The 12,167-nt window shown below is 40.7% G+C and overlaps 1 pseudogene; it reads left to right on the top strand.

The window, feature by feature from the left end:
* Positions 1-8,559: 8,559 nt before the first annotated feature.
* LOC126204572 (5S ribosomal RNA) lies at positions 8,560-8,677 on the top strand (annotated as a pseudogene).
* Positions 8,678-12,167: the final 3,490 nt, after the last annotated feature.

The following is a 12,167-nucleotide window of genomic DNA, read 5'->3' as shown; positions in this document are numbered from 1 at the left end:
ATTAGTTCCTCTTATGATAATAGTTAGCTGATGTCCCTGTACATCCGTTTATAATCTCTTGTAAACCATAGCTGGTGGCTGGCAGGCACACCGCACCGCTCCTCTCAATCTCTCGCTTCAGACCTGCTACCGACTCGCTTCACTTCTCGCTTACTACTGACTTCCTACGAACGCTAAAGTGCGGTCTCTTCCGCCAACAATGCTTTCTGGTGCAGACAATCGCAGCTACCATTACAAAATGTATCAATGCGCGGTCTTCCCCGCTCTTTTCTTAAAATGTATCCATACGCGGTCTCTCCCGCCCTTTTTAAAATTATATCAATTTGCGGTCTCTCTTGCCAACAATACTTTGGTGCAGACATTCCCTGCTACCACAATTATTTCCAACATGACAAATATTAATTATTCCTACTTAATCCTATTAATAAAATATAAACATCTTTGATAAATTGTGGTTTGACAATAGACAATAGAAATTTACACGTCTTACACACTCTTACTATGGAAAGAGTTTAGTAGCGCAAAAAGAATAATCAGCCAAAACTTAGATCGTTACGGCAACATTTGAAATAAAGATAATTCTGGATTTCGAAAAACTAAAATTGTCGTGCAAAAACAATCCGTAGCTGGCACCAGCTGATATTAATGGAAGGGATTTAGAACATCCACACAAGAGCGGCACGTATCACTCACAGCAGGTTCGTTCAGTAAACATGAGAGATTTACGGAAGTTCTCATCGCACTCTAACGACCGACTCTGAAAGAGAGCACTTTTGCAGAGAGATTTAGTGGTAATATTCCAAGAGTGCACCTGCCGAGGAAGCAACAAGCAACATGCCACTTCCAACCACATGCATCCAGCGAAATAACTACGAGGGGAAAGTAAGAGATCAGAAGCACTTTGTGTTTGTTTCATGTAAATTTAAAACGTTAACATTTTTGCCCTAGCATTCTCCAATGATGAAACCTCATTCTTACAAAAAAAAAATAAAATAAAATAAAATAAAATAAAATAAAAAATAAAAAAATAAATGATGAGAAACGAATGGCGGAAAATGGTATTAGTACAAAAAAAAAAATACCATCCACCACAAATCACGAGCTGTGGTTGGGAGTGTAGAGATAGCAGATGTGGCTATGTCTCCAAGCACATAAGGCAACATATTTTTCCCACCTCTCATCCCTGTGAGAGCGGTGTGCTGACCACACGCCTCTCCTATCCGTATCCTCATCTGAGGATGACATGGCGATCGGATGGTCCCGATGGGCCACTTGTGGCCTGAAGACGGAGTGCTTTTTTCCTTATCCCTGTAATGGCCGAATATTATGTAATGGTTTAGATGTTTAATGTAAGTGGCTGAACCAATATCACAACTAGTGCCTCTGGCTAACTGACCAGTTTTCATCAAACTTCGTGCTATATTTTTCAATTTGAAAAGCATTATCACTAGAGCCTAGCTGCAACGTGCTCAGTACTTCCAACTAACTTCACTTGAAACGAGAACGTCTACCATAACCACAACAATGCTAATGGTAACGATATCAGCTGTTTGTTAGGATATTAAATCGTCGTTTATAATCTGTCAGTTGACACTCATGGTGCTGATCGCATTACGCGTCCTCTGATTTTGGACCACTTGGTCATAAAACTTCTTTCATACAGTGGTATCCAGATAAATACCGAATGTGAAATAAGTCGATGTTCTACCGTAATTGAGCACTGTAATCCAGAACGTCTGGACTCACTAACACTTGACAAGAGGCGACTAACTAACACACGCTCGAAACTTGCCATTACACCTCAATAGTCTATTCATTTAAACAAACACTCTGATAGGCAGGCTGGAAGAAATCACGTCTGTTTTTGTTATTACAGTTATCGTAGAAAATTTAAAGGAAAACACTAAGCAAACTACGATTACACCATTACTACTGGCTGCTGGAGACGTATTCACAAACAACTACTAAGATTACGAGGCCATTTACAGTATAGCTCATTGCCTTGAGAGTACGCAGCTGTCCCTCCAACCTAATAAGAAAAACATCAACTACGATCCACGCAAACAGAGTTCAATCCTACCGCATGTAATGCCACTTCCTCGGACGAGAAATGAAAATAAAAAATTAGCTCCAAAATTCCCAAAGATTTCGCTGAAACAAGTTCCAAATTCCATGAAAAATGAACAAGCAAACAAATTTCCAGTTAACGCTATTATTTGGATATTAACCAGTAACTGAATCAGGAATCTAATACTTAGTAATTTATTAACATACGAAAGAAAGAAAGGATTCCAGTAAAATCAAACTCAAAATTCAAAATCATAGTAAATCACAAAATCATTACAATTAAAATTCGCAGATAGAACCAACGTTCCCAAAGAATAATCCGTGTGAGTACTCTTTGCGATTCGTGAGTAATGGCTAAGGATAATTCAGTCCATTGTCACTACGTTACGAGAGTTAGCCGAAGCAGGTCATACTTTTGAATGCTCATATATGTAGGCGCAATTATATATATATATATATATATATATATATATATATATATATATATATATATATTAATTGATTATTGCGATCTACTATGACTCAGTGAAACGATACTAAGACTTCAAATACTACGTTATTTAGAATTCAGATACAGGACTTGCATCTGTTAGACAAAAGTGATATTTAATTAGATAACCTGAAGTTAACACTATTTAGGAAGTGAACACAGATAGACAATTTCATTCGTAATAACTAATGGACTATGGAATTTGGTGATAGTTAAGAAACATATAATTTGTAATTCCCCCCAACACCTGGGAAAGCTTCTTCCTCACGGCTCTGTTAGGAAGTGACTAATATTGTGTAATAAACCAGCATATCGTGTCAATTCACGCAATTATCATTCAAGTATTACAATATTATTAAATAGAATTAAATATTTGAAAGAAGCGCTCGGTGCTTATATAGAAACTCCTTGACGTTAGGAATTAATAACACTGTTACGACTGATTATAGGTTTGAGATTACAACCAGTACATAGGGAATTTGGTGTCGCTGGAACTAATTTGAACTTATCATTAATATTTAAACAGCAACTGATAAACCATCGATTATAAACGATTTAATTACGATATTTGGTGAAGTAAATATCTCACACAAGTCGCGAGTTCAGTTCATCAATGTTCTGTCTGTAACGTCGATACCGATACATAAGAAAGAACAATCTCATTGCTCTACCGCTGAGTGTTAGCCAAGACCGAAGATCCGAAAAGGACGTTACAAGCACCAGACGCAAACAGCGTTATAAATTTAGTATCAGTGTGTGACTAGCCAAAAGATGTGATGCATACGGCACAGTAAGTGCTGCCAGAGCCACTTGCAGTGAAATCTCAAAACTGTTTGCTTCCGACCCTCTTCTATTTGCAACTGAAAACGCCAGGTGGCTGTACATTCCAAGTGCCGGCCGGTGTAGCCGTGCGGTTCTAGGCGCTTCAGTCTGGAACCGCGTGACCTCTACGGTCGCAGGTTCGAATCCTGCCTCGGGCATGGATGTGTGTGATGTCCTTATGTTAGTTAGGTTTAACTAGTTCCAAGTTCTTGGCGACTGATGACCTCAGAAGTTAAGTCGCATAGTGCTCAGAGCCATTTGAACCATTTGTACATTCCAAAGTCTTCCAGTATCGTTGTACTTTCGGTTTGTGGTTCTCTTTCGCTTTACCAATCTCAAAATCTACTAAAAATGTGAATATAAAACATAAAAAGCTGCAGAAATGGCCGAATATTTAACCCATGGAAATGCTGAAGAGTGTGAGCTGGCGTACGACTGAAAACAATTAATTTTACAGAGGAGCCATCATCGGCCATCCTCAGCTCCAAAAGCCCAATAAATTGAAAAGTTAAAAGTGAAGTTATCCAGATTTCGTGATTCACTCCTATCACTCTGAAAACAATGTAGTCACTTAATATACACAAGGAGGTTCCTGTACCAGTATATAAAAGCTTATCTCCACACGCTTATGAAATTTCAACAAAAATGGTCTGCTGCCTGACGAAAGCCAGCCCATTGCAATATTGGGCCAACTTGTTGCCTCCATTCTAACTACATGTCCAGCCCATTGTAGTCATTTGCTTCTCATCACTCCCAGTATGTTAGGCTCCTTGTGCAGCTCTTCTAATTCTGTGTTATGGCGTCTTCTCCATTCTCCAATAGCCTGATCTCGGGCTGGTCCAAATATTTTACTGAAGACCTTCCTTTCAAATGTAACCAGTCGGTTAAGATCTTGTTTTCGGGTGCTCCAGGTTTGAAAATTAAAGTACTACTGCCATTATTAATATCTTCTGAAACCGTAGCTTTAGTTGTTGAGAGACACTTCTACATTTTAATATGGGGTCTAGAGAGTGATAGCATCTGTTTCTCACCTGCAGTCGTGCTTATATTTCCGCGTCAGTTGATGTTACTTCTGTAAAAATTCATCCAAGATGTTTGAACTCTTTCACATGTTTATACCTGGTGTGGTTCACAATTAAATCTTGAGAGTTTTGGATCTTTCGTTCTACGGTCGTATACTCAGTCTTTTCATAGCTAATTTGTAGACCGATCTTAGTCTGTCAATAACTCGAAGGTCTGGATACTTCTTTTCAGATCTTCTTGTGTGCTTACTAACAGTGCAATGTCGTCTGCATAGGCCAGATATGTAATGTGTTCATTGCCAATTTGAATGCCCTGTAAGTTTTCTTTGTTGAAATCCTGCATTACCTTCTCGAGTGCCAGGCTGAAGAGGACAGGCGATAGCTCATCTCCTTGGCGTAATCCTGTTACAACTTGGAAGCTTTCTGTCATTTTATTGCCTACCTTAACCTGAAGTTTTGTATCATTTAGGCATACCTCTACCAGTCTGATCAATTTCTTTGGCATACAAAACTCTGTCATAGTTCTAACCAGGCTAGGTCTATGTATACCAGTGGTCGTCAAACCACGGCCCGCGGGCCGCATGCGTCGCAGATCACGTTTTCGTGCGGCCCGTGACCCTGCTCGGCTTCTCACGGGTAGCATGAGTTACCTATTTGTCTGGCGTAGCGGTGTTTTGTTTGCGAAAACTGCGTAGAATTGTGATTAAAGTCGGGGAAGTAATTGACTGTAAACCATGCACCACTCTCGTCTAACGCGCCACTTCCCGTTGTTCCGCAGCGCTAAAGGCGTGAGCGGCCTGCTAGCCAACAATGTGAGCCGTACATCAAACGCGCCGCTCGTTTGTCGGCGGCGGGCTTGTCCCGCAGCCGCCTCATTGTTAGCTTTGTCGTGTCAGTGTGTCAGTCGTGAACTAAGTTTCGGTGCCCCTGAGCGTTCGTCGCGTATTGAGTGTATTTGTGCTCATATTTCGTAATATAATTATTAGTGGAATAAATAATGTCTGATGTTCCCTCAAGAACAGTAACTAACCATAAGAGGAAAATATGTGAAGAGAAAAGAAGTGTCCAAGAAATATGGGAAGAAGAGTTTTGCTTTATAAGTGGACACAAAGAAGGTACTCCTACTTGCTTAATATGCCAGGATACGACTGTGGGACTGAAGAGATACAATTTATTTCCCACTACACAAGTAAGCACAATTCACTTACAGTAGCTTATGCTTTGAATTCAAATGAAAGAAAGGAAAAAATTGCTCATCTATAATCTACCATTCGTCGTCAAGAAAACGTTATGTTAGCAGCAGTTGGGCAAAGTGAGGCTGACACAAGAGCATCATACCAAGTACGTATTATTCTGGCAAAAAATATGAATGCTTTCACTGATGCTGAAGTAGTGAAGCAATGTATGATGACTGTTTCTGAAACTTTGTTTCAAAATTTCTCCAACAGTAAACAAATATCATCTGAAATAAATAAGCTCACACTTTCAGACTCTACCAGTCGACGTTGTATAGAAAATGTGTTTGAGGCAGTAATTAATAAAAGTCAAAATATGCAAATACTTCAGTCTTGCATGTGATTCAAGTAGAGATTTAGCTTCGATGGCTCAGTTTTCATTATTTGTGCGTTACTGCACAAATGATGGGATAGTAGAGGAAGATTTTTTAGCAATTATAACCATAAATGTCACACAAAAGGATGTGATTTTGTGGATGCAATTAAAGAATTTGTAAAAAAATGACTTACCTATGAGCAAATTAATACCAGTATGTACACTTGGTTTTCTGTCAATGACGGGCATTATTACTCTCCATTCACTGCTTACTGCATCAAGAAAGTTTGTCATGTCAAATTTCAAATACCAAAATGATGAATGTTATGCAAACGGTTATAAGCGTTGTTGTTGTTGTTGTTGTGGTCTTCAGTCCTGAGACTGGTTTGATGCAGCTCTCCATGCTACTCTATCCTGTGCAAGCTTCTTCATCTCACAGTACCTACTGCAACCTACATCCTTCTGAATCTGCTTAGTGTATTGATCTCTTGGTCTCCATCTACGATTTTTTCCCTCCACGCTGCCCTCCAATGCTAAATTTGTGATCCCTTGATGCCTCAGAACATGTCCCACCAACCGATCCCTTCTTCTAGTCAAGTTGTGCCACAAACTTCTCTTCTCCCCAATCCTATTCAATACCTCCTCATTAGTTACGTGATCTACCCACCTTATCTTCAGCATTCTTCTGTAGCACCACATTTCGAAATCTTCTATTCTCTTCTTGTCCAAACTGGTTATCGTCCATGTTTCACTTCCATACATGGCTACACTCTATACAAATACTTTCAGAAACGACTTCCTGACACTTAAATCTATACTAGATGTTAACAAATTTCTCTTCTTCAGAAACGATTTCCTTGCCATTGCCAGTCTACATTTTATATCCTCTCTACTTCGACCATCATCGGTTATTTTACTCCCTAAATAGCAAAACTCCTTTACTGCTTTAAGTGTCTCATTTCCTAATCTAATCCCCTCAGCATCACCCGATTTAATTTGACTACATTCCATTATCCTCGTTTTGCTTTTGTTGATGTTCATCTTATATCCTCCTTTCAAGACACTGTCCATCCCGTTCAACTGCTCTTCCAAGTCCTTTGCTGTCTCTAACAGAATTACAATGTCATCGGCGAACCTCAAAGTTTTTACGTCTTATAAGCGTTACAAATTTCATTTGTGCCGTGAACTTAATCACCGAAAATTTAAAGAACTTCTGCAGGAATTCTTAGCTTGTTACAGTGATGTTGTCCTACATACTGCTGTCAGATGGCTAAGCACAGGAAAAGTGCTGGAACGGTTTGTCAATTTGAAATCTGAAATTATTTTATTTTAACAACAAAGTGGCAAAAATTATCCTCAACTTGATGATAATGAGTGGTGGATACTTACAGCTTTTTTGACCGATATTACACAAAAATTCAACACAATTAACATGGAATTACAAGGACCAAACAAGGTAATTGGGCAAATGGCTAACAAAATATTTGCATTTGAAGCCAAACTTCAATTATATATAAATGAACTCGAAGTAAAAGATATGTTTGATTTTCCAAATGTTGCTATACTCCGATCATGCTTAACTATCGCCGAAACTATTTACCAAAACATGAAAGAATATTTGGAAACCTATTTGAAAGAAATAAAAAAAACAGATTTGCATATGTTAGAAATAATGGAAGCTGTTTCACTCTCGTAGAGAACCCTTGGCATGTTGGACATGATGATCTCGAATTATTCTGCCAATATGGATTTCCTAAAACTAATTTGCTAAATGAAATAATCGAACTTCAGCATGACACACAGCTTGAAGTTCCGTTTATAGAACATCGTTAAACACAAGAGTACAGTGAATTTTGGAAATGCGTGCCTAAGAATTATAAAAATTTACGAGACTGTCTATAGTTAATTTTAACACTATTTCCTTCAACTTACCTTTGTAAAGCTTCATTTTCAAAAATGAAGTACCTGAAAACTAATCGGTTGTCCAGTCATTTAGGAGACGCAATGAGGATTGCTTGCAGCCCAAACGACGCAGATATAGACGACATAGGCAAAACAAGTTCAACATCACAAGTCACATTAGTGAAAAGTTGTGAATTTGTATTTACGTTTGTTTTGCAATTATAATCAATAAAAACCAGATTCAATAAGAGACCTCTAGCTTTTTTATATAGCCTGTTGCATGTGCAGGGCATCCGGCCCTTTCTTATTTTTTAAATTTCTTATTTATTTCTACATTTATTGGAAAGTTTGAGATTAATAAAGTTTTCGTGGTCATTTGAATAATGTAATATAATATTTTAATAATACATCTATCTCATCCTGCATGAAAGTACTTTAAAATAAATTTCAGGAACAAGATACACTGATCCCACATTTGTTATTGGTAGTGGCTCAAAATATACTAATGATTCCTTTCCTTCCCTTCATCCTTCATATGCTCCTGCCTAGTTAAATGAATATTGTAAGGTTAGGTTGGTCATGTGAATTTTATTTTCACAGAGATAATTAAACTGGAATGAATTAGTCAGATGCACTGTATGCCTTTTTCCAGTTTATTGAAATTTGACCAGCAGCATTTTATGCAGTTTTCAACACTCGTAAAAGGGCAACGGCCTTGCCGCAGTGGATACACCGGTTCCCGTGAGATCACCGAAGTTAATCGCTGTCGGGCGTGGTCGGCACTTGGATGGGTGACCATCCAGGCCGCCATGCGCTGTTGCCATTTTTCGGGGTGCACTCAGCCTCGTGATGCCAATTGAGGAGCTACTCGACCGAATAGTAGCGACTTCGGTCAAGAATACCATCATAACGGCTGGGAGAGTGGTGTGCTGACCCCACGTCCCTCCTATCCGAGTCCTCCACTGAGGATGACACGGCGGTCGGATGGTCCCGGTAGGCCACTCGTGGCCTGAAGACGGAGTGCAACACTCGTAAACATGGTGGCAGTAATTCTGTGAAAGTCTATGAATGGCACAGGTCATCATTGACTCATGCTACCACAACGATTATTCCCGTCAGTCTCAACACTCGACTCCTGTGAAGATTGACTAAAAATGTAATTGTTGACAACGTGACACAACTATTCGTAGGTCTCCTACGAACATATCCCTCATAATTTAATAGTTGTCAAGCCAGCGGGAGGGTATTTAAAAATCTTTTTCCCTGTATTACCGAATTTCAGTGTCATAAACATGGCTTATTGTTGTCAGCAACTGCACAGCAATGTTATTTCGCGAAGGAGTCACGTACATCCAACATTTGCGAGTGGTTTGTTTCCGAAAGTACTATTTCATTTTAACTGGTGCTAATGTTTAGTTTCTGAAGAACGATAAATGATATGTATCCAAATCCGGTAAAGAATAAATGGTTTGCAGCTGTCAGCTGTACCTGTCTCCTACGCCAAATGAGAAATATACTGGAAGAATTACAAGCAGGAGCGCGTAAAGTTGTTCTATCACCTTTACAGATGCCACTTGGTACAGGGGTAGACAGATTTCTCACTGCGGTGGGAGGGGGCGTCATAATGGAAATGTTCTCTTGTTTGTTTCTCAGTGCTGACAACAAATGCGTGCGTGTGCCTCGTACCAATTATCTGCTATTGTATCAATCTTAAATGGAAGTGTGTTGGATTCATAAATATGGATTATAGAGACGGTCATATGCGGTACATATTTGTTAAAAGAAATAATTAGTCATTTTCATTGGACGAATATATTATACTAGAACTGACATGTGATTACATTTTCACGCAATTTGGGTGCATAGATCCTGAGAAGTCAGTACCCTCAAAAACAACCTCTGGCCGTAATAACGGCCTTGATACGCCTGGGCATTTGAGTCAAACAGAGCTTGGATGGCGTGTACAGGTACAGCTGCCCATGCAGCTTCAACACAATACCACAGTTCATCAAGAGTAGTGACTGGCGTATTGAGACGGGCCAGTTGCTCGAACACCATTGACTAGACGTTTTCAATTGGTGTGAGATCTGGAGAATGTGCTGGCCAGGGCAGCAGTCGAACATTTTCTGTCTCCAGAAAGGCCCGTACAGGACCTGCAACCTGCGGTCGTGCATTATCCTGCTGAAATGTAGGGTTTCACAGGGATCGAATGAAGGGTAGAACCACGGGTCGTAACACATCTGAAATGTAACGTCCACTGTTCAGAGTGCCGTCAATGCGAACAATAGGTGACCGAGACGCGTAACCAATGACACACGCCGGGTGATACGCCAGTATGGCGATGACGAATACACGCTTCCAATGTGCGTTCACCGCGATGTCGCCAAACACGGATGCGGCCATCATGATGCTGTAAACATAACCAGGATTCATCTGGAAAAAATGACGTTTTGCCATTCGTGCACGCTGGTTCGTCGGTGAGTAGACCATCGCAGGCGCTACTGTCTGTGATACAGCGTCAAAGGTAACCACAGTCATGGTCTCCGAGCTGATAGTCCATGGTGCTGCAAACGTCGTCGAACTGTTCGTGCACATGGTTGTTGTCTTGCAAACGTCCCCATCTGTTGACTCACGATCCATTACAGCCATGCGGATACGATGCCTGTCATCTCGACTGTTAATGATACGAGGCCGTTATGGATCCAGCACGGCATTCCGTATTACCCTCCTGAACCCAGCGATTCCATATTCTGCTAACAGTCATTGGATCTCGACCAACGCGAACAGCAATGTCGCGATACGATAAACCGCAATCGCGATAGGCTACAATCCGACCTTTACCAAAGTCGGAAACGTGATGGTAGGCATTTCTCCTCCTTACACGAGGCATCATAACAACGTTTCACCAGGCAACACCGGTCAACTGCTGTTTGTGTATGAGAAATCGGTTGGAAACTTTCCTCGTGTCAGCACGTTGTAGGTGTCGCCACCGGCGCCAACCTTGTGTGAATGATCTGAAAAGGTAATCATCTGCATATCACAGCATCTTCTTCCTGTCGGTTAACTTTCGCGTCTGCAGCACGTCATCTTCGTGCTGTAGATGCGTGTGTGTTTGTGTGTATGTGTGTGTTTATCCTCCACTTCTCCTCCTAAGCCCCCGGATCGATTTCAACTACACTGATACACATATTACATATTATTTTCAATCTGTGAAGAAATATTGTGGGGTAAGCAAAGGCAACGTCTTATTGGGGAGGGGGATGGTAATTTGGAGGGGGAAGGGGAAGGAGCACATGAACACATACAGGGGGGGGGTGCGAAATGGACAGATAAAGGGGTAAAGAGATGGTGAGTGAGGGGAAAGTCGAGATGGATAGATAAAGGGGTGAAGGGATGGTGAGTGAGGGGAAAGTCGAAATGGGCAGATAAAGGGGTGAAGAGATGGTGAGTGAGGGGAAAGTCGAAATGGACAGATAAAGGGGTGAAGAGATGGTGAGTGAGGGGAAAGTCGAAATGGACAGATAAAGGGGTGAAGAGATGGTGAGTGAGGGGAAAGTTGAGATGGACAGATAAAGGGGTGAAGAGATGGTGAGTGAGGGGGAAGTCGAAATGGACAGATAAAGGGGTGAAGAGATGGTGAGTGAGGGGAAAGTCGAGATGGACAGATAAAGGGGTGAAGAGATGGTGAGTGAGGGGGAAGTCGAAATGGACAGATAAAGGGGTGAAGAGATGGTGAGTGAGGGGAAAGTCGAAATGGACAGATAAAGGGGTGAAGAGATGGTGAGTGAGGGGAAAGTCGAAATGGACAGATAAAGGGGTGAAGAGATGGTGAGTGAGGGGAAAGTCGAAATGGACAGATAAAGGGGTGAAGAGATGGTGAGTGAGGGGAAAGTCGAAATGGACAGATAAAGGGGTGAAGAGATGGTGAGTGAGGGGAAAGTCGAAATGGACGACAGAGAGTGGGGGAAGGAAGAGACAGAATAACATAAGATTGGAGCAAATACGTATCTAGCCAATGCCTGGTACCTCATCTAGTAAGAAATAAAATTAAGGCTCTTGTACTTCAGTCGAGTGAGTTGAAGAAAAATGACTTTCAAAATATAAGAAAACTGTTGTGATCGTGCCTCATGCTACATAATACATTTCATTATAAGTCCATTAGCTGTTATTACCCATATGTTCACAAAGACAACCCAGCAACATTTCGTCGAGCAATTACAATATTACAATTTACGGGTCATTGAGGGTGGCAACAATCTGAAACATAGAACATTCTACACGTAGTGTAGACTTTAACGATAAGCGCTAGATAG

Source organism: Schistocerca nitens, chromosome 9 (genome assembly GCF_023898315.1).
Source record: "Schistocerca nitens isolate TAMUIC-IGC-003100 chromosome 9, iqSchNite1.1, whole genome shotgun sequence".
In the NCBI taxonomy this organism is placed as follows: Eukaryota; Metazoa; Arthropoda; class Insecta; order Orthoptera; family Acrididae; genus Schistocerca; species Schistocerca nitens.
The sequence above is the reverse complement of the archived record's forward strand: the minus strand, read 5'-3'. Positions and strand labels throughout refer to the sequence as shown.